Below are 25796 nucleotides of genomic sequence, written 5' to 3' on the forward strand. Positions count from 1 at the left end.
TCCAATCCAAATGTCAAAGACCAAAGGGAGAGAGAATTCTGAGAGCAGCAAGAGAAAAAAAAATTTCATAACATATAAGGGATATCCAATATGATTAAGTGCTGATTTCCCACCAGAAACCATGGAGACAAGAAGACAGTAGTCTGATATATTTAAGATGCTACAAGAGAAAAACTTCCAGCCAAAAATATTAGATCCAGCAAGACTGCCTTTCAAAAATGAGGGTGAAATTAGAATATTCACAGAAAAACAGAAACTGAGAGAATTTCTAAGCAAGAGACCAGATTTTCAGGCAATACAGATGGGTATGCTAGAGCCTGAAAAGAAAAGACAGAAGTGAGGGGCCTGGAAGAGAGTCTAGAAATGAAGATTTTATCAGTGAAAGTAACTGAAAGTGCCAAAAGAGTGGTAAAAATAAAATATGACAGATAAAACTCAAATAGTCAGGAATAAACTTAGCTAACAAACAAGCACTTGTATTCAGAAAAATGCAACTCAGTGTTAAATAAATTTAAAAAGCCCTAAATACCTGGAAGAATATTCCAGGCTCATGGATTGGAAGATTAAATATCATTAAGATGTCAATTCTACTCAAATTGATATACACATTTATTGCAATACTGATAAAAATTCCACCGGCATTAAAGAAAAAATTGAAAACACAATCATTAAATTTATTTGGAAGGATACATAGTCCTTAATAGCCAGAAACATCATAAAAAGAATAACTGAACCCTCATCTCCAGACTTTAAATCATAATACCTACAAATAGTGGTAAAAACAGCATGGTACTGGCCTAAAGACACACACAATCGACCAATGGAACCAAATGCATGGTTCAGAAACAGACCCTCACAAGTATGGTCAAGTGATTGTTGACTAGCCTGTCAAACTCACACAGCTCAGGCAGAACAATCCACTCAACAAATGGTGCTGAAAGAATTGGACATCCATAGCTGGAAGAAGAAAAGAAGACCTTATCTAACACCTTATCCAAAAACTAACTTAAAATGGATCAAACAACTCAAAATGAAAGCAAGAACCATAAAACTTCTAGAAGAAATTATTGGAAAATATCTTCAAGACCTGGTGGTAGGTGGTAAATTCTTAAAGGAGAGAAGAACTGAGTGGAATACTGATATTTAATGTATGTAGAAGTTATAATTAGCTTTACTGTAAAATTATGGAAATGTATAAAGTGGATGGTAACACACAGTGAGTAACAGCTAGTTTGTAAATGGGGATGTGATTGAAAATGGTAGTCTAGTTATGTAAATGCTAAGGGACAGAATGCTTGAGAATAATCTAGGAACTAGATAGTACAGTAAACCAAGAGGTGGGTGAGAATTGTGGTTGATGGTACAAATGCAAGAGTGTCTTTTGTGAGCTACTACAAATGTGTATAACTTCTGCAGGGTATTGGAAATGTGGAGAAGCATGGGAAAAATACAGCTGTAGTGACCTATGGACTGTGGTTAGTAGTAATAATATAATATTCTTACATCTGTGCAAAAGATGTACTGTGTTGATACTGAGACAGTATGGAAAATGTGAGTCAAATGTACACTATAGACATGGCAATAATCAGATGACATTATTCTTTCTGTAGCATATGACACACCATATTGTGGTGTGTTGATGGAGGGGTATTGTTTGGGAATTCTGCACATGTGCCTGATTGCTTTATAAGTTTACAACTTCTGTTATAAAAATATTTATTTTAAAAATAATAATAGGGTGGGTTGGGAGGAAAACACACCAAATGTAAGATAAGAACTATGATTGGTAATAAGATTTTGACAGTGTTCTTTCATAGTTTGTAACAAACATCTTAGGATAATGCAAGGTGTTGGTGGAGGGATGCTGTATGGGACCCCTGTATGATGTTATGCATGTTTGCTTTGTAAGTTAACAGCTTTTACTATACACTTAATTGTTTATGTATACTCATATATAAATGATATAAAGATTATCAGATTGATTGGGGGAAAAATACTTTGTTTATATAATATTTTGACAATGCTCTTTAATCATGAGTTAAAAAGATTTAAAAACAATGCAAGTTATTGGTGGTACGGTGAGATGTTATATATGTTTGTTTGATGTTATATATGTTTGTTTTTGTAAGTTCACAACTATTATACACTTGTTGTTTACGTATGTTTATGTATGAGTAATATATTTCATTAAATTAAAAAAATTGTTGAGTACCAAGTTCTTTGTGGTTCAAAGTAGTAGAGTACCAGGGAATGACTGTATGTAGGTTTTTGCCAGTGTCTGGATGATTTTCCAAAATCAGACCTTGAAGTAGGATTGTCTAAGTTTAATAATGAATGCTTATTCATTTTTTATGATGTTGGCTTCATCTTTACTACAAAATTCCTTCAGTCATGTTGAGCAAATATGGTTCTGATCCAGCAAATGTATTTCCCAATTATCTTTAGCCATTATGACCCAAAAAATTGTTTATGTGGGAATGTTCCCTGTGACAATCATTTGCTTTTATTAAAATAAATAAAGGTTTCTGGTGAAATTATGGGTTTGCCATCACTTGTATTTATAAAGGAGATCTCTGAATAGGCAGCTTTGATATTTTCATCCAAGGCTGGAGGCTTGAAGATGTGAACCTTTTCAACAAAATTTTACAAGTATATTTGAAGACATTTGAAGCCAAGAAGTAGGAGTAGCCCATGTCCACCACCCTGTCTTCTGTAACCAGAACCTTGACTCTAAATAGTTCAAAATGTACTTTGGGTACAAAGCAGTCATGTATGGGTCCACGCAGCAATTGACTGACATGTGGCTAGAAAAACAAACTGATATAAGCTACAGTAAAAGCAAAAAAAAACCAATAGTTTAGTAAGGACAGCCTAATATCCAGGTTTTCTGGAAAAGACACTTTTAATTATCTAATGTTTTTAACATTTTTTTCCTATGATCAGTTTTTGAAATCCATTTAAGTATATATTTTATTTGTGATTTTCTTACAAGGACTCCTTTAAGATTAAGATTGAGCTTTATGAACAAAAATGTGATCAATGTTTGTCTTTGAATACATCTTTGCTGATCGTTATGTAGCAGACTTGCTTAGTCAACTTGCAATATACTTGATGAACAATTTTTTTTCTTTTATACTTCCTTTTCAAACTCCTTTGCTACAGTCTTGCAGAAAATGCTCACTGCCCCTGCAAAGGATTATTATAACAGAACATTGTCACTCTGACAGATGTTGTTTGACTGTTAACATTGCACAGTTCTCCCTTTTGTCTTTTTTTACAGCAATTTGTATTTATTTTTTAAAAAGCCATTTTGTGTTTCAGTTGTAAAGTTAGGAAATGTGGTCATGGTTGTAGCAGCATCTTAGGAGAGCTATTCAAAGTTGATTGTTTCCCCCAAATGGTGCTTCCTGTGGTCATGTAGGTATTTAAGTGAGGGGAACAAGGAAAGCAAAATGTGTGTGACTGTTGTATTTGTACAGATTAGTTGTAAATCATTTGGCCTAAATAGACCTGGCAGCAAATAAAAAAAAAAAAAAAGATTTAGAATATTCACTCTTCCTGAATCTTCTCTTTAAAGGGTAAGATGATTACTATTTAGAATAGAAAGAATAATTATTGTGATTAAGATGTGCAAGCTTAAAGAAAGAAAAAAAAAAAAAAACTGATGAAAATATTGGGTAAAAAGTTTTACCGGGTTTGGTTCACTTCATCTTTTCTTTCTGGGATATGTTGATGGAGATAATTCTTTCATTCTTTAATTATTGTTTTGTTCTCTCCTCTATATGTGATATAACTTTAATATCCATTGTTTTGAGCTCTGCCATTTCTGTAATACCTATGAGTTATTAATATTTATGTGTATCATGTGTGAGTACTCATTCTTTAATGTTTTATTTCCAGTAAACTTATCTCCAAAGATTCCTTTTGAAAACACCCCCTCCCTCAAATTTTGCATTTCTCTTTTTCTAAATATTAAGTGTTCTTTGACACTTATAGTGTTCACATGTTTGGGGGAAAAAGTAAAATGAATCTGTCATTATTTCAGAAAGTTTGTTTAAAACTCAGATCAAATGTGCCTTCATGAAATTTTTCATTTATATTTCAAACAATTATGCACTGAATTTTAATATACAACATTGGAAACTGGCTTATATGCAAAGATCATATTGCTAGTTTTGAAAAATAACCAGTGAACAATAATTTTCTCTTGTAAAAATATGCAAAGCACATGGAAAAAAGCTCAACATCATTAGCCACTAGCAAATGCAAATCAAAATCACAATGATATACAGTGGTGGTGTGAAGCTGTATGTACCCCCAGGAAGACACGTAGATAAATTTAATCCATTCCTTTGGGGATGGTGGGATTCCATTGTAAGTAGTATGTTTTGGTGAGGCTACTTCTTTTTTTTTTTTTTTAAGATTTATTTATTTATTTTTCTCCCCTCTCCCCCCACCCTGGTTGTCTGTTCTCTGTGTCTATTTGCTGCATCTTGTTTCTTTGTCCGCTTCTGTTGTTGTCAGCGGAACAGGAATCTGTGTCTCTTTTTTGTTGTGCCATCTTGTTGTGTCTGCTCTCCGTGTGGGTGGCACCATTCTTAGGCAGGCTGCACTTTCTTTCATGCTGGGCGGCTCTCCTTACAGAGCGCACTCCTTGCGTGTGGGGTTCCCCTATGTGGGGGTCACCCCTGTGTGGCAGGGCACTCCTTGCGTGCATCAGCACTGTGCATGGGCCAGTTCCACACAGGTAAAGGAGGCCCAGGGTTTGAACTGCATATCTCCCATGTGTTAGATGGATGCCCTAACCACTGGGCCAAGTCCCCTTCTCGAGGTTACTTCTGTTAATGTGTGATGCACCACAAATAATATCGTTCTTAATCCTATTACTGGAGTCCATTTTAAGTGGAACAAAATTCAGACACAGAGATAGAAAGGCAGAAGAAGCAAGAAGTTGTATCACTAGATCTTGGAAGAGAAGGAGAGGATTATGGAGGAGCCAAGGATTGTTGGCATTCAGTCCCAGAATGCCACAGTCTTCAGTGAGAAAAAAAATTGATACCCCTTGATTTGGTCTTCCATTAATCATCAAAATTTTAAGCTAGTCAATTCTCATTAAACCAACTCATTTATGGTATTTGCTTGAGCAACCTAAGAAGCTAAAATAAATACCATTCCACACACACTAGAATGGGTACTATTTTTTTAAAAAAAGGAAAATCACAAGTGTTGGAAAGGATGAGGAGAAAAAGAAACATTCAATAATTGGTAGGAATGTAAAATGATGCAGCTCTTGTGGAAGACTGTCAATTGCTCAGAAAGTTAAATATAGACTTGCCATATAAATTGACAACTCCACATCTAGGTATATATCCCCTCAAAATTAAAAGCAGGAACTTGAATGAGTATGAGCATAGCATTTAACATAACTGCCAGAATATAGAAGTAAACCAAGTGTCAATCAACCAATGAATAAACAAATGTGGTATGTACACACAATGGAATATCATGCAGCCATAAAAAGAAATGAATTTCTGATACTTGCTATAGCATGTATGAACCTTGAAGACATTATTTTGAATGAAATAAGCTACACACAGCAGAATAAATATTGTATGATCTCTTTGATATGAAATAATAAAAATAAGCAAACTTATAAGGTCAGAATCTAGTATATAGATTATAAGGGAATTGGATGGGGAGTAGGGCTTTACTGTTAAAATGTTACAGAGTTTCTAATTGATATGATGGAAGTATTTTGTATTGGGTGGTGTATTAGTTAGTCAAATGGGTGCTGATGCAAAATACCAGAAATTGGTTGGTTTTTATAAAGGGTATTTATTTGTGGTAGGTCCTTACAGATACCAGGCCATAAAGCACAAGTTACTTCCCTCACGAAAGTCTATTCTCATGTGTTGGAGCAAGATGGCTGCGAACATCTGTAAGGGTTCAGGCTTCCTGGATTCCTCCTTTCCTGGGGCTTGCTTCTCTTTATTCTGTGTGCTTACATCCTGAGGCTTCAGTTTAAGGCTTCAGCATCAAACTCCAACATCAAAACTCCAACATCAAAAACCCTCAACTCTGTCCTTTGCCATGCCCTTTATCTGAGAGTCCCCACCCACCAAGTGGTGGGTACTCAATGCCCTACTAATTTGATTAAGTAATCAAGTAAACCTGTGAATCCAATATAATCTCATATGCCCAGAGGAAAACACCAGTTTACAAACATAATCCCATATTTCTTTTGGAATTCATCAATAATGTCAAACTGCTACAGATGGTATAATGGCAACACAACATTGTGAACATAACAACTCTGAATAATTTGAATGTGGTTAAGAGGAGAAATGTTAATTTGTATATATATTTCAAGAATACTTTTTTAAAAGTCCATGGGTCTTTGAACCCTAGGGTAAACCATTGTCTATAGGTAATAGTATAATTATAGAAGTGTGCTTTCCCCAATTGTAACAAATGTTCTACCCTAAAGTATGTTATTAACAGTACCGTGGTATAAGGGAAAACTGTCTTTTATGCATGATTTTTCTCTAAACCCACAATTTTGTAATGAGTAAAATTGCATACCAATTTCCTTTATGACTATATATTTACAAAATTCCACCAAAAGTACTAGGATACCAAATTCAACAGCATTTAAAAAGTTTTATACACCATATATACCAAATAGTATTTATTACAAGAATAAAAATGTGGTTCAACATAAGACAATATATTTTATACACCACATTAATAGAACAAAGGGAATAATCACATGATCATCCTAACTGACGCAGACATGGGATTTGACAAAATCTAATTAATGCTAAGTTCAAAACACTCAGAAAATTAGGAGTAATAGGGCACTTCAACATTATTAAAACTATTTTAAAAATTTAAAAATTAAAACAACAGTTTACATAATGATCAACATTAAAAGAATGAAAATGTTTCTATGTTTCTCCTAAATCAGGAAAAGATAGGTAAGTCAATTTCATCACTGTGTTTAAATACTAGAAGTTTTAGTCAGTCCATTGTGAAAGAAAAAGAAATAAAAGTAATATAAATTGGAAAAGAAGTAAAATTATTTCCACTCATAGGTGACCTGATCCTTTATAAAAGAAACACCCAAAGAATCTATGAGAAATCTTTTAGTGCTTTCAAAAAATTCGCTAAATTTCCAGGTACAAAATATGTCCACAATTAAAAAATGAGGAAAAGTTAGGAACAGACACTGTAGAAGTTTGATATTGTTTATGAATTCCAAAAATAGATATTGGATTATGTTTGTAAACTGGTGTGTTCCTCTGAGTATATTAGATTGTATTGATTTCAGGCCTTTTATTTTTACTTGATTGGATAATGATTAGGGATTTGACTGGGCCATGTCAATAGGACATTGAATCCCTCCCCCTTGATAGGTGGGGACCCACAGTGGAAATGACATAGCAGAGGAGAGAGTTGGGGTATGGTTGTTGGAGCTCTGGGAAATAAATATACAGGAGAAGAACACAGAGGAAGAGAGACAGTTCATTGGATAGGATCCTGTGACACCAGGAAGAGAGATGAGCTAAACACTGGATAGTTTGCACCTGCAGAGACCAGAGCCCTGAGCAGCTGAGCCCAGAGAGGTATAAGCCCCAGGAGAAAGATGAAACTTTCTGCAGCCTACAGCTTAAATTAGAAGAAGGTGGTACAATGGAGCCTTAGGAGGAAGGGGGAGGCTGAACCTTCACAGAGAGCAACAGCCATCTTGGAACAACACGTGGCAGCAGACTGGTGAAGGTCTATGGCCTTAAGACTGTAAGCTTCTACCTCATTTAATACCCTTTATAAAAACCAACTGATTTCTGGTATTTTGCATTAGAACCCCCTTGGCTGACAAATACAGAATTCTCACAAAAGAAAATATACAGACAGCAAATATGCATATTACAAAATTAAAGGCAAATGTTAAGTATTTAGAAAGAAGGATGGTTTATTTCTAAAGGAGAAAAATTGCAAATTGGTGAATGCTCATTGCTGAGACAAAATTGTTCCATTTTCTCTCTAGGGAGAGAGTGTAATCTACAATGTAGTCTATAATCCATGCTGTGTAGCAGTGCTCCAAAATGTATTCATCAAATGCAATGAATATGCCACACTAATGAAAGAAGTTATTGATGTGGGAGGGGTGGTGGTTGTGAGGAGTGGGGTATATGGGATCCTCTTATATTTTTTAATGTAATATTTTGTGTGACCTATGTATCTTTAAAAAAAAATTAAAAAATAAAAATAAAAAAATTAATAGAAAAAAAGAGTCAGTTTACATAGTGAATAAAATGAGGTTACACAAAGAAAAACATGATTTGTAAGGGCTAAATATAATGAGATCAGCAACTGTGGGCACATATATTATTTATATATTGGAAAGAGAAAAAGGCAAAGTGTTATCATTGTTGAATCATGGCAAAAATATATATAGGCATTAATTGCATAAGTTTATAAACTTTTCTTTACATTTATGATTTTTCAAAGCAAATTTGAGGGAAAATGTCATTGATCAAAATCCTCTTGAATCTTTGCCCCATATCTCTGCACATAACACCTTGGTTTCATGAAAGAGATTTCCTACCATGCTAATTTTCTTCCTCATGCTATGCAAATAATGGCTTAGAGGCTAAGAAAATAGATTCTTGATCTGGATTTTCTGGGTTGATTCCTGAACTCCATCTCCGTATTTCTCTGTGCACAAAAGAAGAGCACCTCTATGTTCCTTGTTTTGTTTTTGTTTTTTTTGTGTGTTTTGTTTATGGTGTTATTAAAAGTAAAATATGGTAATAAATTTTAAAAACTCAACATATATGATATAATGTCAAAATAGAAACAACTGAGAAGTTATTTGTAACAATAAGATGTTGAGAATTAATTTAAGTTAAAATATACTGAACAAATATTCAAGAAAATATTAGTAATAAATGTATTAGATGATATTCATTTAGTTGCAAATAAAACACATTTCTAGACAAGTTTAAACAGTAAGAATATCTAGTGGATTACAAAACCAGGAGGGATATTTTATTTTAGTGCCTTTGGTGCTATTTCTCAATGGTTCCCTTGGTGAGATCCTCCATCGTGTGTTGATATCATCCTCAGACTGGCTTTGATGGTTAAATGGAAAAAGGTCATGCCAGAGTTCACATCCACATTCAATGCATTCAAAGTGACGAGGACAAACTTTTTTTGTGGATTTCTTTTGAAATAAAGGAAACATTTATCATAAGTTTCCAGAAGATCAGTTTTCTCTCTCATTGGATCCAAAATTTTACACTTATTCTTCAACAATCTCTCATATTCATTGTTGATATGTGTTGGAGGCAGAGATGCAAAAATAAGCAAACAAATTCATGGTGCCTTGGAAAGGGGAAAGGGGAATCAACGGATGTAGTAAATCTTACAACTAACAAAGTTAACCAATAGAGGAGGGAAGCAGAGGTACAACATCCATCTAATGAGAGTCTCAAAATATTTTGGTCTTTGGACTGCTTTATACTCTTAAAATTTATTTAGAACTTATTAAAAAGTTTGTTTACGGTATTTTATCTATCTGTATTACCTATATTAGAAATTAAAAGTGAAGAATTAAAAATATTTACTTATTGATTCATTCAACAATTAAAATAACAACCTTATTACATGTTATTTTATTTTATTTTATTTTATTAAAGATTTATTTTTATTTATTTAATTCCCCTCCCCTCCCCCGGTTGTCTGTTTTCTGTGTCTTTTTGCTGCGTCTTGTTTCTTTGTCCGCTTCTGTTGTCGTCAGCGGCAAGGGAAGTGTGGGCAGCGCCATTCCTCGGCAGGCTGCTCCCTCCTTCGCGCTGGGCGGCTCTCCTTATGGGTGCACTCCTTGCGCGTGGGGCTCCCCTACGCGGGGGACACCCCTGTATAGCAGGGCACTCCTTGCACGCATCAGCACTGCGCATGGGCCAGCTCCACACGGGTCAAGGAGGCCCGGGGCTTGAACCGCGGGCCTCCCATGTGGTAGACGGGCGCCCTAACCACTGGGCCAAAGTCCGTTTCCCTACATGTTATTTTAAATAACTGTATTTAAGATTTATTGAAGCTGGTAAGAGATGTGTGCATTTGTCACTCTCCATAAAAAACTTCAAACGAACAAAATAAAACAAAATGTAAATAAATACGATCTTGGTAGTCAAAAAGACAGGACATAGAAGAAATCTTTCTTTCCTGACTTTTTAAACATATTTTTTTATTCTGCATGAAATCCAGAGTTCCCATAAACCACCCAAATGTTAACTGCCTGTTTTTGGTGTGGTACATTTGTTACATTTGATGAATGCACATTTTCATAATTGTATTATTATCTATAGTTCATGATTTAACTTAGGGTTCACTTCTTATTGCTTGTTGTTGTTGTTTTTTAATTTGAGAAGTTGTGAGTTAACAAAATAACCATTCATATCATGCAGCATTCCCTTGTATTACCCCATCACCAACATCTTTCATTTGACACATTTGTTAAAAATGATGTAAGAACATAGTCGTATTACTGCTGTCTATAGTCTCTAGTTTCATTTGGTATATTTTTCACAAGAAGCATACTATTAGTAACACCATTTATTAGTATTGTACATTTGCTACCGTTCATGAGTGAATGTTCTCATATTTATACTTTTGACAACAGCCTACCATTCACCATGGAGTTTACTGTGTTAAACAGTCCCCTGCTTTGTACAATCCACCCAAAGTGTACACTCAGTGGCTCTTTGCTGTGCTGTCATCAGTTCAGTCCATTTCAGAATGTTTTCATTACTCCAAAAGGAAAAATACATACTCCTTTAAACCCCCTCATTACTGACTCTTAGTATTGATATAATATCTTCTTTGTGATTGCTGTAAAAATTTTACAATATTACTCGTACTTACAGTTAACATTTTACATTAATTATATTTCCCCATGTATCACTAAATTCTTAACACCTTGTAATAGATGAATATTCTTGTATTGATATTATTAACTACAATCATCATCTGCCACTGATATCACTATGTTATACAATCTTTGGATTATATTCTAGCTTTCTTTCAATGGAAATTAACCTTCACAGACTGCCCCTTTCAGCCACAATCACATTTCTAAAACTGAAGTGTTGACTGTACTCACTATAATGTGTTACAATCAACTATAACCATTTCTCCACATTTACAAACACCTTATTAAACATTACATATTATTTAGCATTGACTATAAATTCTTAACCCACATTCTATTTCCTTGCAACCTATACTCTATAGTTTAACTCCATGAGTTTATTCATTGTATTTTTTCATATTAGTGAGACTGTGTAATATTTGTCATTTTGTGTCTGTCTTATTTCACTCAACCTAATGTTCTCAAGATTTATCCATGCTTTCATATGCATCCAAAGTTTATTTCTTATTAAAGCTGAATAGTAATACACCATATATATATCATAATTTGTTTAGCCATTCATCAATTGACAGTTCCTTGGTTTTTCCATCTTTTATCAATTGTAAATAATGCTGCTATGAACATCTGTGTACAAATGTCTGTTCGTGCCCTTGCTTTAAGCTTCCTCTGAACATATTACTAGTTGTATGATTGCAGATCATCTGGCAGTTCTATATTTAACTTCCTGATGAGCCATGAAACTGTCCTTCACAGCTTGAACCATTTTATATTTCCTCCATCAGTCAAGGAGAGTTCAATTCCCATTTCTCCAAATCTTTTCTAGGACTTGTAGTTTTCCACCTTTTTAATAATGGCAAATTCTGTAAGGCATGAAATGAAATCTCATTGTAGTGTTGATCTTCATTTCCCTGAAAGTTAGTGGTGTTGGGCATCTTTTCATGTGCTCTTTATCCATTTGAATTTTTTCTTTTGAAAAATTTCTGTCCAAGTTTTTTTTAATAGGGTATTCTTTTTTTAATATCTTTGAGTTGTATGATATCTTTATATAACATGGTGATCAAACCCTTATTGGATATGTGGTTTCCTGAAAAAAAATTCTCAACGACTAGGCTGCCTTTTCACTTTCTTAGCAAAGTCATTTCAAGCACAAAAGAGTTTAATTTTGAGGAGGTCATATTTATCTCTTTTTTCTTTTATTCCTTGTGCTTTTCAAGTAAGGTTTAAGAAACCAACACCTACCACAAGATCTTGAATATATTGCCTTACATTTTCTTCTAGGAATGTTATGGTTCTATATTTTATATTTTGGTCCTTGATCTATTTTAGTTAATTTTTCTATACGGTGTGAGATATGCTATGAATATCCTGTTCTCCCAGCACCATTTGTTGAATAGACTTGTTCTAACACAGCTGGGTGTGTTTGATAGTATTGTCAATAATCACTAGAATGTAGATGTGAGGATCTATTTCTGAATTCTCAATTAGGTTCCACTGACTAATATGTATAGCTTTATGCCATTACCACGCCGGTTTTTTTGTTTGTTTGCTTTTTGTTTTTTTTTTTTACCACTGTAACTAAGGAAGATGCTTTAAACTCATGAAGTGAGAGTCCTTCAAATTAACACATTTTAGAGATATTTTTGGCTCTTTGGGGCCCTATACACTTCCAAATAAATTTGATAATAAATTTTTCATTTCTCTTTAAAAAAAGGCTGTTGGAATTTTTATTTGGATTGTATTCAATCTGTAATTCTCTTTATGTAGAATTGACATCTAGACAATATTTAGTCTTCTGAACTCCCAAGCATGTGGTATATACAAGCACAATTTAGAATTATATGTATAGTCTGCATTTCTTCTTATTCATGTTTATCAATATATTTCTAATATTGCAAACATTTTGATATAAACTCCATTTTAAGCTACTGTGAATTCAGCTGTAAAGTACTTGGAAGAATGGCAATAACGATCCAAATTCCAACCCTACTCAAGGGAAACCTGTATCAACTTAGTTTAACTACTAAATATTTCCTAGTGTGAGTTTTATTCTGGAAAACCTTGAAAAATTAACACCTAATTTACACATAAACAATATATGTGAAAATTCTAGATTAGTGACTTGCATATAGTAATGTCTGTATAAATGATTTTTTCTTTCATTTTGTACTTTTAAATGATCAAAAATATTTTTTATTTACAGATACTTACACAGCAACTCCCACTTTATGCTTATGATGTAAATAGAGTTATTTACACTGAAAACAGTGCAAGTTGTTATATTCCTAATAACAAACATGACAATGATATCAGGGATTCAAATATTAGACTTAATTGATATATTCAGGAATTGTATTGGCATACTTCATGAACAAATACTCAAACTTCCTAAAAAATCTCAAATCAATAGGGATTTCAGTGTATAATATCATTTTCAACAATAGAGTGACAAATCCCTCTTAGAAAGATGTCCATTTCAGAGAAATTGAGAAGATAAATAACTAAGAAAAAAGATGAAAATAAAGATGAAAATGTTATTAATTTGAGAACACATGTTCTGCATGAATTTATATTCAATTATAATCTCAAAAAAAAAAACCAAAGAGGATCAAATTCAATAGCACAATTTTTGTCTGATAGATGATGTTTGTTTAGAAGGGATTAATATTTGAGAATATGGAGTTAAGTTTCTAAGATTAGAGATTCCATATATTACCGAGAAGGCTATAGTTATATTCTGTGACTTATTTTTTTTTTTTTTGGTGTTAAATTGAACATTGAATATAACAGAATATGTGAACTCAGGAGTAATGATTTAGTAGTATTTAATGGAATAATTAGCTTAAATTTTGATATATATCTCAATGGAAACTGTTCTTTCTCAATGTATGTACTTATTCAATGATTACCTAACTTTCACATCATCTAAATTTAATGATTTAATATTTTGCATACAAAATGGCCACTTTACATTTTCTCAATATCTCTTGACTCTGAAAAAGTTATCCTATTAAAATCAGTTTGTTAAAGTGACTGGTATTTATTTCAGAATATTCTGAGATTTATTCTTCATAATTCTTTTTACAGCTCTAATTACTTCTTTATTTCTTAGACTATAAATAAAAGGGTTTACTAAAGGAATTACCTGAGTATAAAAAATAGCAACAGCTATATCTTTATCTTCTTCTTTGACTGAACTTGGTTGAATATACACAAAAATTAGAGAACCATAGAATATTGAGACAGAGAGAAAGTGGGATGCACAAGTGGTTAAGGCTTTGCTTCTTCCTTCTTTGGATCTCATTTTGAAAACAGTGAAAATGATATAAATATAAGAGATAAGGACTGTGATATTAGTAAAGATTTGAATTGAAACTGCAAAGATGTGTAGCATGAGTTCATTGACATAGGGGTCAACACAAGATATCCTGAACAACGGAAATAAATCACAATAAAAGTGATTTATATAATAAGATCCACAGAAGGTTAACCTAAACAGAAACCCCACATGAATCATGATATGCATATTTCCACCTATGTAAGCCCCTGTAGTTAGCTGAACACAGAATTTCTTTGACATCCTGGTGTGGTATTGCAATGGACTGCATATTGCCACATATCGGTCATAGGCCATTGCAGCCAGAAGAAAGCAGTCTGTAGTTTCAGAAAAACCGAAAAAATATAATTGTACCATGCATTCATAGAGGGAAATCAGTCTGTCCTCCGAAAAGAAGTTTTCTAACATCTTGGGAGTAACAGCAGAGGAACAGCAGGAATCCATCAGAGCCAGGTTGCCCAGAAAGATGTACATTGGAGTGTGAAGATGATGGTCCATATAGATCAATGCCACCAAACCGAGATTCCCCACAATGGTAATCATATAGATGGTAAAGAAGACTCCAAATAGAATGATTTTCTGCTCTGGTTCATCAGTAAATCCTTTGAGGATAAATTCAGTTCTCACAGAGTGGTTAACTTCTGTCATATCTACCTTCTCTGTTGAGATAGAAATAACGGAGAAATACGATTCTAATTTAGAATGTCTTAATTTACCTTCAAATCTCCATTTGTATAACAGTCAGAGGAGTTTTTTCAGTCATCTTCTGTTGTCTTTTATATGCAGTTACACATGTTCTAGAAGATATTACATTTCCTAAAGTTTTGTTCTATGACCTCAAAGTTAAGATTAGGATTTTTAGGAAAATTTCATAATTACAGAGTTCTTAGAGTAGTAGTTTTGTCATATCTGTTCATGCAAGGCTAGTGCACAAATAAAGGATACCATAATTGGTACAGTAATTTCAAAGAGTCACAATGCTAGTTTTTGTACTGTACTGAATATCCTTATATTATCCTTAAATGCCAGTTTTTGTGTTAAATGTTCTTATACTATCCTTAAAAATAGTTATCAGGAACATAAGTGGTTGAAGTGGTTGAATGCCTGCTTCCCTCATGGGATGTCAGCTTTTGTATTCAGTGTCAGTTTTTGTATTCAACATTCTTATAGTATCCTTAAAAACACTTATCAGAAGCATAAGTGGCTCAAGTAATTGAATGCCTGCTTCCCACATGGGATGTCCTGAGTTTGGTTTCTGGTGCCTCCTAAAAAATGAAAAACAAACCAGAAGCAAAACAAATGGACAAAAACAAAACAAAACCTCAGGGGAACCTATTTTACTCAATTGTTGAATGCTGGCTTCCCATATGTGAAGTCCAGGGTTCAATCCCCCGCCCCTAGCACCTCAAAATATAACAAAACAAAACAATCAAAGAAAAACAATGATTCTGTACATTTATTTTTTTCTACAAGAACAAACTTTTTCTATACCATTCCATCAGAGTTATGTTTGAAAATGTTGAACAATATATATGTTAATTTACATATTTGTAGAAAGTGTTGAAATGTCACCAAGTATGGAAGAGAGGACTGCTCATTTTTAATGAAATGTACATGGAAACTCATGAAATATATATTTGCATATTTATTTAATAAATGATTTGTATATATCACCTTCACATTTACATGAACCCGATGTTGAATCTATGCCGACCTAAAGAGAAATTTCTCTAATACTACCCATAAATAAAATATCATTTTTTCTCCATTTATCTGCATATATCCATTTCTTGATTTAAGGTTCTCTTGATTTCTAATGTTTTTAGGCTTCTGACCAAAGTCTAATGATGTGAACAAATTATGAGATTTTCAAATACACATCATTTTTTCTTTTATATTCCATAGAGGTTTCTTCTAATATTTTTAGCTTATCACATCAGAGTTCTGTATTACTTGGTTATTTATTTAAATTCACCTTCCCTTGATCATTGTAAGATCCATTTGTCTTTACTAGAGATCAGTGAACATAATTTCCTGATATTGACAGAAGCAACAGACTATTACCAGAAAAAAATATTAAACCTTTTATCTCTAAGATAGATTGAAATTCCTTGAGTGTCATTTTAAATTCTCTCTAACCTTATTCACTTCCAACATCATTTCCTACATGTAACAACAGCACTTCCAACTTTGTCACTCTGCCCAATTAGTGCTCCCCTAATCCTCCCTCCAGCCTGTGTAAAACACTCATTTCCAAAAACAGTATGTCCATGCTCTTATTTCTGCTACTAGTAAAATATCAAAAAATCTCCACCTATTATTTAAGGGCATGTTGGTATATAATGTTACTATTAAGATTTCAACTAAATAATCCAGTCCGCAATGATCTCCATATTCTAAACATTCAAATATATTTTATATACTCCCAATAATTTTGGACAATCTAGAATTTTTTTATACTTTCATGAACAATTTCCTTATTAGATTGAAGCACTGGGAAAAAATGGTGCCATAATTCTTTGCAAAGACCTTTAAAATTCTAAGAAAAATGCAGAATTATTCAAATCCCATCTCCACTCTGATCACCTATAACAAGTGAATTTGTATTGTGTCTTTCCAGTGACAGTAAGTTAATTCCTTGGTGCCTCCAAATTTAGATTTTAACTTTGAAGAAGAGACTAACAAGGAAATGATTCAAAACAGATCATTTTGTAAAATGTGTTTTTCTCTTATCTGAATTAACATTCCTATGAGTTTTCTACTTCCTTGTATAAGATTTTTGAAAACATATCTCTATACTTACAAATTAATATAAAAATAAAACATATATTTTTAATTTTCCTTTTCCTACAATAACTTAATTCTTTCAGCTTACTAGGATTTTAAAGAACAAATTTTGTTTTTCATTTCACAACTATTTTTTTCTTATTCTTATTAATACATTAGTAGGTATTATCTAAAGATGCACATCATATAAATTATTTAGTGAATACTGGTTAATTTTCCATAATGACAACATCAATATAAAGGATTTTTATAAAATTTTATGTTATTTTTAAAAATATTAATTTGTAACTATTTAATCATGCAAATAAATAAGAACTAACTTTCAATGCACATGCTGTATTATTTAAAAGAATTACTATTTAACCTTACTGTATGTTTTGGCATTCTGCATTATCCAAGAAAGTCACTACAGTATTGTGTCTCCTCCATGTATCCACAGTCTGGTTTGAGGAATGCTTTTCCATTTATTTAGTTCTTCTTTGGTTTCTATTAACAATGTTTTATAGTTTTCTGAATACATGCCTTTCATGTCCTTGGTAAAATTTATTCTTAAATATTTGAATTTTTAAAATTGCTATTGTAAATTGAATTCATTTCTTAATTCATCCTCAGATTTCTTTTTAGAAGTGTATAGAAAAGATAGCGATTTTTGCATATTATTCTTGTATCCTGCCACTTTGGTATACTTATCTTTTATTTCTATAAGATTTGTTGTAGATTTTTTAATATTTTCTAGGTATAGGATCATATCATCAACTAATTTTTTAAAAATTTTAAATTTTAAAGTGAAAATTTTATTTTCCTTTCCTATTTGAATGAGTTTTATTTCTTTTTCTTCCCTAATTGCTTTAGCTAGAACTTCTATCACAATATTGAATAACCATGGAGACGTTTGGCATTCTTGTCCTTTTCCCAATTTTAGTGGAAAAGCTTTCAGTCTTTTTACCATTGAGTATAATATCAGCTGTAAGTTTTTCATACATGCACTTTACAATGTTGACAAAGTTTGCTCCCAGTCTTCTCTTTCACATTGTTTTTATCAAGAATGAAATGCCTTTTCTATATAATTTAAGATAATCATGTGATTTTGCCTCTTCAGTTAATAATATGTTGTATAATACTAATGGAGTTTTTTTGTATTGAACCACCCTTGCATACCTGGTCTAAACCCTTTTTTATTGTGGTGTAAAATTCTTTTAATGTGCATTTGGATCTGGTTAGCAAGTATTTTGTTGAGAAATTTTGTATCTATATTCATTACAGAAATTTGTCTGGGATTTTATTTTTTCATAGTAACTTGACATTTTACTAGGGTGACATTGACTTCAAAGAATGTCTTTGGTAGTATTTCCTCCTGTTCAAATTTTGGATGAATTTGAACAAGAACAGTAATAGATCTTCTTTCAATGATTGATAGAATTCGTCTGTGAAATCTTCCTATCCTGGGCTATTCATTTATGCTAGATTTATGATTACTGTTTCAGTCTCATTATGTGCATTGACTTGTGGTCTTCTCTTTCTTCAAGGATCAATGGAGGTTGTTCATGTATTTCTATGAATTTGTCCATTTTTTTTCTATGTTGGCATATAGTTGTTCTATTATTCTCTTATGAGCTCTCTTATTTCTGTGTTCAGTGGTAGTGTCCTCCCTATCATTTCTGATTTTATTTATTTGTATCTTCTCTCTTTTTTACTTTGGTAGTCTGGCTAAGTATTTGTTGATTTTGTCGATCTTCTGGAAAACCAACTTTTGGTTTTGTTGGTTCTTTTTTTGTGTTCTCAATTTCATTTATTTCTGCTCTCTGTCATTTTTTCCTTCTGCTTGCATTGAGGTATTTCCTCTTCTTTTTCTATTTCCTTCAGTTGTTGATTTTACCTCTTTGCTTTTTTTAAATTACACATTTTGGGTTATAAATTTTCCCTCTCAGCACTGCTTTTGTTGTGTCACATAGGGTTTGAAATGTTTTGTGCTCATTTTCCTTGTTGAAATTTGTTGTTTGTTATTGGCATATATTCTCAAATAAATGTGGTTAACTTATGCATCATTTTAATGTGCATTTCTCACTTTGTATTTTTTTCCTAATAACTTATTACTTGCTGTTAATATTTATTTTAGAGTATGGAAATGATTTTAGACAAAAAGCAAATTCATGCAATTTTCTTGAGTTTAAAATGGGTCATAAAGCAGCAGAGACATTTTCATAACATCAGCAATGCATTTGACCCAGAATCTGCTAATGAATATACAGTGCAGTGTTGGTTCTAGAAGTTTTGCAAAAGAGTTGAGAGTCTTGAAGCTGAGGAACTCAGTGGCCAGCCATCAGAATTTGACAATGAACAATTGACAGCACTCATTGAAGCTGACCATCTTAAACTGCACGAGAAGTTGCCAAACAACTCAATGTCAGCCATTCTATGTTTGTTCATCATTCAAAGCAAATTGGAAAGGTGAAAAAGCTTAAGTGGGTGCCTCATGAGCTGAACAGAAATTTTTAAAAATCGTCATTTTGAAGTGTTGTCTTCTTTTATTCTATACAACATTAATGAACCATTTCTTGACCAGATTGTGACATGAGATGAAAAGGGGAATTTATGTGGCAACCAGTGATGACCAGCTCAGTGGCTGGACTGAGAAGAAGCTCCAAAGCACTTCCCAAAGCCAAACTTGCACCAAAAAAGGTCAAGGTCACTGTATGATGGTCTGCTGTCAGTCTGATCTACAATAGCTTTCTGAATCCTGGAGAAACCATTACATCTAAGAAGTATATTCAGCAAATTGATGAGATCCACAAAAATCTGCAAAGACTGCAGCCAGCAGTGGTCAACAGAAAGGGCCCAATTCTTCTTCATGACACCACCTGACTGCACATCACACAACAAAGCTTCAAAAGTTAAAAGAATTGGGCTACAAAGTTTTGCTCATCTGCCATATTTACCTGACTTCTTGCTAACTGACTACCATTTCTTCAAGCATCTCAACAACATTTTGCAGAGAAAACACTTCCACAACCAGTAAGATGCAGAAAATGCTTTCTAAGAGTTCATCAAATCCCAAAGCATGGACTTTTATGCTACAGGAATACAGAGACTTGTTTCTCATTGGCAAAAATATGTTGATTGGAATGGTTACAATTTTTTTTTATAAAGATGTATTTGAGCCTAGTTATAATGATTTAAAATTCAGGGTCCAAAACCACAATTCCTTTTGCACCAACCAAATACAAACAGAATGATTTCCTGCTCTAGTTCATCAGTAAACACTTTGAGGATAAATTCAGTTGTCACAGAGTGGTTATCTTCTGTTATCTCTACCTTCTCTGTTGAGCTAGAAATAATGGAGAATTAAGATTCTAATTTAGAATGTCTTAATTTTCCATCAAATCTCCTTTTGTACAACAGTCAGAGAAATTTCTTCAATCATCTTCTGTTGTTTTTTGAATGCAGTTACACACATTCTAAGAGATATTACATCTCCTAAAGTTTAAGTCTGTGACCTCAAGGTATTTGGTCAGGATTTTTAAGAATATTTTGATAATTACAAAGAGAGTTCTTAGGTGTATTAATCTGTGCAAGGATAATCCACAAAGAACCACCATACCTGGTGTGGTATTTTCAAGTAATCTCAATGTCAGTTTTTGTATTGAATATCCTTATAGTATCCTTAAAAGCAATTATCAGGAGCATATGTGGCTCAAGTAGTTGAATGCCTGCTTCCCAGATGGAATGACCTGGGTTTGGTTCCAGGTGCTTCCTAAAACAAAACAAAGCAAACAAAACAAAACAAAACAGAAAAACAGAAACAAACAGCAAGCAAAACAAACTTAAAGAAACAACTCAGGAGAGCGCATGATGCTCAGTGGTTGAGTGCTGGCTTCCCACATGCAAGGTCCAGGGTTCAATCCCCGGCCCCCAATACATGAAAACAAAACAAAACAAAACAAAGAAACAAAAACAAATATCCTGCACATTTATGCTTTCTACAAGTAAACTTTTTTCTATACTATTCCATTGGAATTAAGGTTGAAAATGTTGAACAATAGATCTGTTAATTTATATATTGAAGGAAGTGTTGAAAGATCAACAAGTATGAAGAAGAGTTCTGTTCGTTTTTAATGAAATATACCTGGAAACTCAGGAAATATATATCCACATATTTATTGAATAAATAATATGAAATATCACCTTAACTTTTCAGGCAAACCAGTGTTTCACCTATGCCTACCTTGCAGTGAAATTTCACTAAGACTACTTCTAAACAAAATATCATTTTTCTGCATCTATTGAATACATTCAGTTCTTGATTTAAGATTCTCTTGATGTCTAGTATTATTATATTTCTGACCAAATGCTCATAATGTAAACAAATTGTGAAATTTTTAAATACACATCATTTACTCTGCCCAGCATGTTCCATTGAGATTTCTTTTAATATTTCTAGCTTATCACATAAGAGCTCCTTACTACTTAGTTTATTCATTTAACCTCACTTTCCCTCAATAATTGTAATATCTATTTATCTTTACTGAAGACCAGTGGACATAGTTTGCTGATATTGGCAGAAGCAACAGGCTATTACCAGAAAAAAAAAAAACCAAAACATTAAACCCTGTATCTCTAAGATAAAATGACATTCAAGAAATTTGAATTTAAGTTCTCTCTAATCTTATCCACTTTCATCATCATTCCCTACATATAAGAAAAGCTCTTCCAGCTTTGTCACTCTGCCCAACTATTACTCACCTAATCTTCCCTCCACCCTGAGTTCCACACTCAATTCCATTATGTTCATGCACTTATTCCTCCTATTCTTGTTAAAATATTAAAAAATTCCACCTATTATTTAGGACAAGTTATGTATATAATATTATTATTAAGATTTCAACTAAATCATCCAATCCATTATCAACATGTATGTTTTATATACCTGAAATAATTTCTGATAATTTACAATATTTTATACATTCATGAACAATTTCCTTATTGGTTTGTAGCTGGGAGGAAAATGCTACCATGATTCTTTGCAAAGACTTTGAAATGCTAAGGAAATGCTGAAAGATTCAAATCCCATCTCCATTCTGATCACTTATTACAAGCAAACAAATATTGTTTCTTTCCAAAGACAGTAAGTCACCTCCTCGGTGTCTAGAAATTTAGGTTTTAACTTTGAAGAAGAGACTAACAAGAAAATGATTCAAAACAGATCATTTTGTAAAATGTAAGTGTTTTTCTCTTACCTGAATTGACTCATTCCTATGATTTTTCTGCTTTCTTATATAAGATTTTTGAAAGCATATCTTTATACTTACAAATTAATATAAAAATAAAACATACTTTTATTCTTAATTTTCCCATTCCTAACAAACCATAATTCTTTGAGCTTACAAGGATTTTAGAGAACAAATTTTGGTTTTCATTTCACAACTATTTTCATTCTTATTAATACATAATACAATTAATACATTAGGAGGTGTTATTTGAAGATGTACATCTCATAAATTATTTAGTAAAAACTGGTTAATTTTCCCTAATGACAACATAATACAAAGGATGTTTGTGAAATTTCATTTGTAATTTTTAAAATCATTAATTGGTAACCATTTAATCATTCAGATAAATAAGGACTAACTTTCAGTGCACATTGCTGTATTATTTAAAAGAATTACTGTGTAACCTTACTGTTTATTTTGACATTCTGCATTATAAGAGAAATATACCAGAGAAATGTTATCAGAGAAATATTGCAGTATTGTGTCTCATCCAAGTATCCACAGTCTTCAACTTAGAGAAAATCTAGAAAGATAACTAAGGGGCTGAAATATAAGAACAATGAGAAATAATAAAAACATTTAAATAATTAAATATGCACTGATGTTATTATTAAAAGAAAAAAAAACAAAGAGTATTTCTCTTGCCTTGATTTCACAGGGTAGGATTTTGTCATAACTTGTTATTTGCTTTATGGTGCTAGAATTTACAGAATTTCAAAGTATATATCTTGTTCCCTAAAACATTTGGGATTTAAGAATGAACAACTTGAAGATGATTAATAGGTCAATATTAATATTGCATTCTTTACAGAGCAAAATATGTTTTCCATCAAATCCTAAAGGGGTTTACTTGCATTGTTGTTATTTTACTTCTGTGGGGAGATTTGGTCCCTCAAACATGTAAACCATAGGGTATTAATTAAAGAACTTCTATGAGACACTGAACTTAATAAAATGACCCTCACTAAAATCTGTTTGATGATGATATTGCTGATCTTGATGTACTTAATATCATTATTACAATCCTGTTTGCCATTTTGTTCATAATATTTAAAAATGGCAGAAAATATTTGCAGACTAGGTTAACATGGACATTTGGAAATGGGATTAATATGGTTCATGAAAGGTAATTAAGATTTAGTGGCACGAAGACTAAAAGTGCAGAGATTTCAGTAGCCACTTACTTCTATCATGGCCCCACTTTATTTCTTCTTTCTTGAGTTTTACTTGTATTATTTCATTATTTCCCTGTGTTTTACACTGTCACTTGTGGCAATCTCTTCCAGGACGGATTCCAAAGATTTTTGGTTGCACATGAATAGCAGAAAATCATCTAATGTATATTTCAAATATATGCCTTTTTTCTACAACTTGACTAGATGCACCATAATAAGATATTTTTCATAGTATACAACATAAAATAGATAAAAATATAGTAAATAAATGTTAACAGAATATTTATTATATTTTATGTTTTGAAATAAGGTTTTGTCTAAATAAAATGATTAATTTTGAAAAAGACATATAATTACATATACCTTATTATTTTTAAGCTCCTGATTTACTACTATCATGCAGAAATTCTTGGACTTATATAAAGTTAGAGCATAACATTCCAAATGTCAGTAATACTTGAAAAAAATACCCCACACAGATACATCTGTCCAAATGGGAGAATGACAGTTGTGTGGTCCCCAGAATATGAAAGGGCTCTTTCATGGGTTCAAGAGGTGTTGCAAGCAGTCCTGATTTTTGAGCCATAAGATATAATGACCTAGGGTATTAGATATCTGGAAAGAGGTGTGGAGTTCATGGGAAAGAGGCCCAATAGGAGAAGCACAACAGATATCCATATGAACAAGGACTTACTTTCTGCCGCACAGACCATATGAATCTGCCGATACCAAACCAAGCAAAACACAACAAAAACAACCCCAAATTCTTCTATGGACCCTAATATGGCTAGAGTACCTGAGCAGCTCTTGACCATCTGACTAGAATTGCCCTTCATGAGGTACTATATGTCAGATCAAAACTGCATATGTTCCACAAGATCTGGTAGTAATCCATTTTGAGATGTAAGGTGTATATCATATCAAGGCTTAGGCCATTATCAGACATTTGCTGGGGTAGAGGACTCAGGAATCTGAACAAGCAGGTGGACAACATATCTTTGTCTCAGTTTATATTTCTGCAAACATGGAGTTTCCCTTAAGACCAGCTGCCAGAGGAGGAAAAATGTCAAGCTTGGTTCTGGGTTGTTTAGAGTTCTTCATTGGTATAAAATGAAAATGTAATGCTGCAAAATTGATCTGCCTGGGTAACCCTTGAAAGATATTAATAGCAGGAAATTCTCCCTTGGGGCGGTACTGATTGTCCATTTACATTGTATAAATTGACTGTGGTCTAAGATAACTACATATACATTCTGAGTGAGGAAAATTTCTTGGATGATTTTTAGTGGCCAGGAGGGAGAAGGGTTTAAAGGTCAAGAATCAGGGGATTTGGGGAAAAGCTTATGCATAGATCTATTGGAATGGATGTGAAAGTTGGAAATCTTTTTATCACATAATAGTGTCCACATGAATACATTTTCCAAGGAAGAGGTCACTAAAAAATCAAATATACTGCATGACTAAGCTGTTTGGTGTCATCCACATTTGTTCATCTGTGACACAAGTGTAGCTGATTGGGCACAAAAATAAAGTGGCTACATTGGCTCAGATTGCGACATGTATATGAGTAGAAGGATGAGTTACCTCTTTTTAAAATTGATTTAACTACCGTTGCTGCTAACTTTCCAATTTGTCAGAAAAAAAAGACCAGTATAGAGCTCCGATTTGCAAAATCCCTCAGCTACTCAACATAAAGGTGTTTACTGCAAACCCTTTCTGTCATGAATGAGGCAGAAACTCAGCTGAAAACAACATATAACCAGGTATGAGTTTTCTTCCTTACATCTAAGAACTAAGGGCATACCATTATCAGAGGTCTGACAGGGTGTAAATAACATTGTTGTGGACTAGGATATATACTTTATAGTGATGGGTGTGTGATATTGTATTTTTCTATAATATTCCACAAAATCCAGATACTGCTTGTTTAAAAGATTGATTGCATGGCCTTTAGATGATACAATTGTGTTGTCTTCTTGGGGTGGATGTCCTCTGATGATGGGGCTTCTTCCTCCATGGTACAGTATATTCCAAAAATCAATTAACTTTTTATATGAAACTATATACTTTGTTGGTGAAAACATGGGTCTAGGAATTCCCCATATTACCCAAATATGATATTTGCACTTTCTGTTCTGATGTCTCTGAGCTGTATGAAGTTAAATGTCATGGTAATCAGAAGATAAAGGGTTTTACAGGAAACAGAGTGACAATTCCATTATAGCTATAGATTAATTTTTTTAAAAGTTTTATTTAATTTATTTTACCTTTAAAGAAGTTTTAGATTGCGTAAATGATAA

At 32.9% G+C, this 25796-nt stretch overlaps 1 pseudogene; it reads left to right on the top strand.

Moving 5' to 3' along the window:
* Positions 1–2250: 2250 nt before the first annotated feature.
* Positions 2251–2861, top strand: LOC139438844 (chondroitin sulfate synthase 1-like; annotated as a pseudogene).
* The last annotated feature ends 22935 nt before the right edge of the window (positions 2862–25796 follow it).

The sequence above is a fragment of the Dasypus novemcinctus genome, chromosome 4, assembly GCF_030445035.2.
Source record: "Dasypus novemcinctus isolate mDasNov1 chromosome 4, mDasNov1.1.hap2, whole genome shotgun sequence".
Lineage (NCBI taxonomy): Eukaryota > Metazoa > Chordata > Mammalia > Cingulata > Dasypodidae > Dasypus > Dasypus novemcinctus.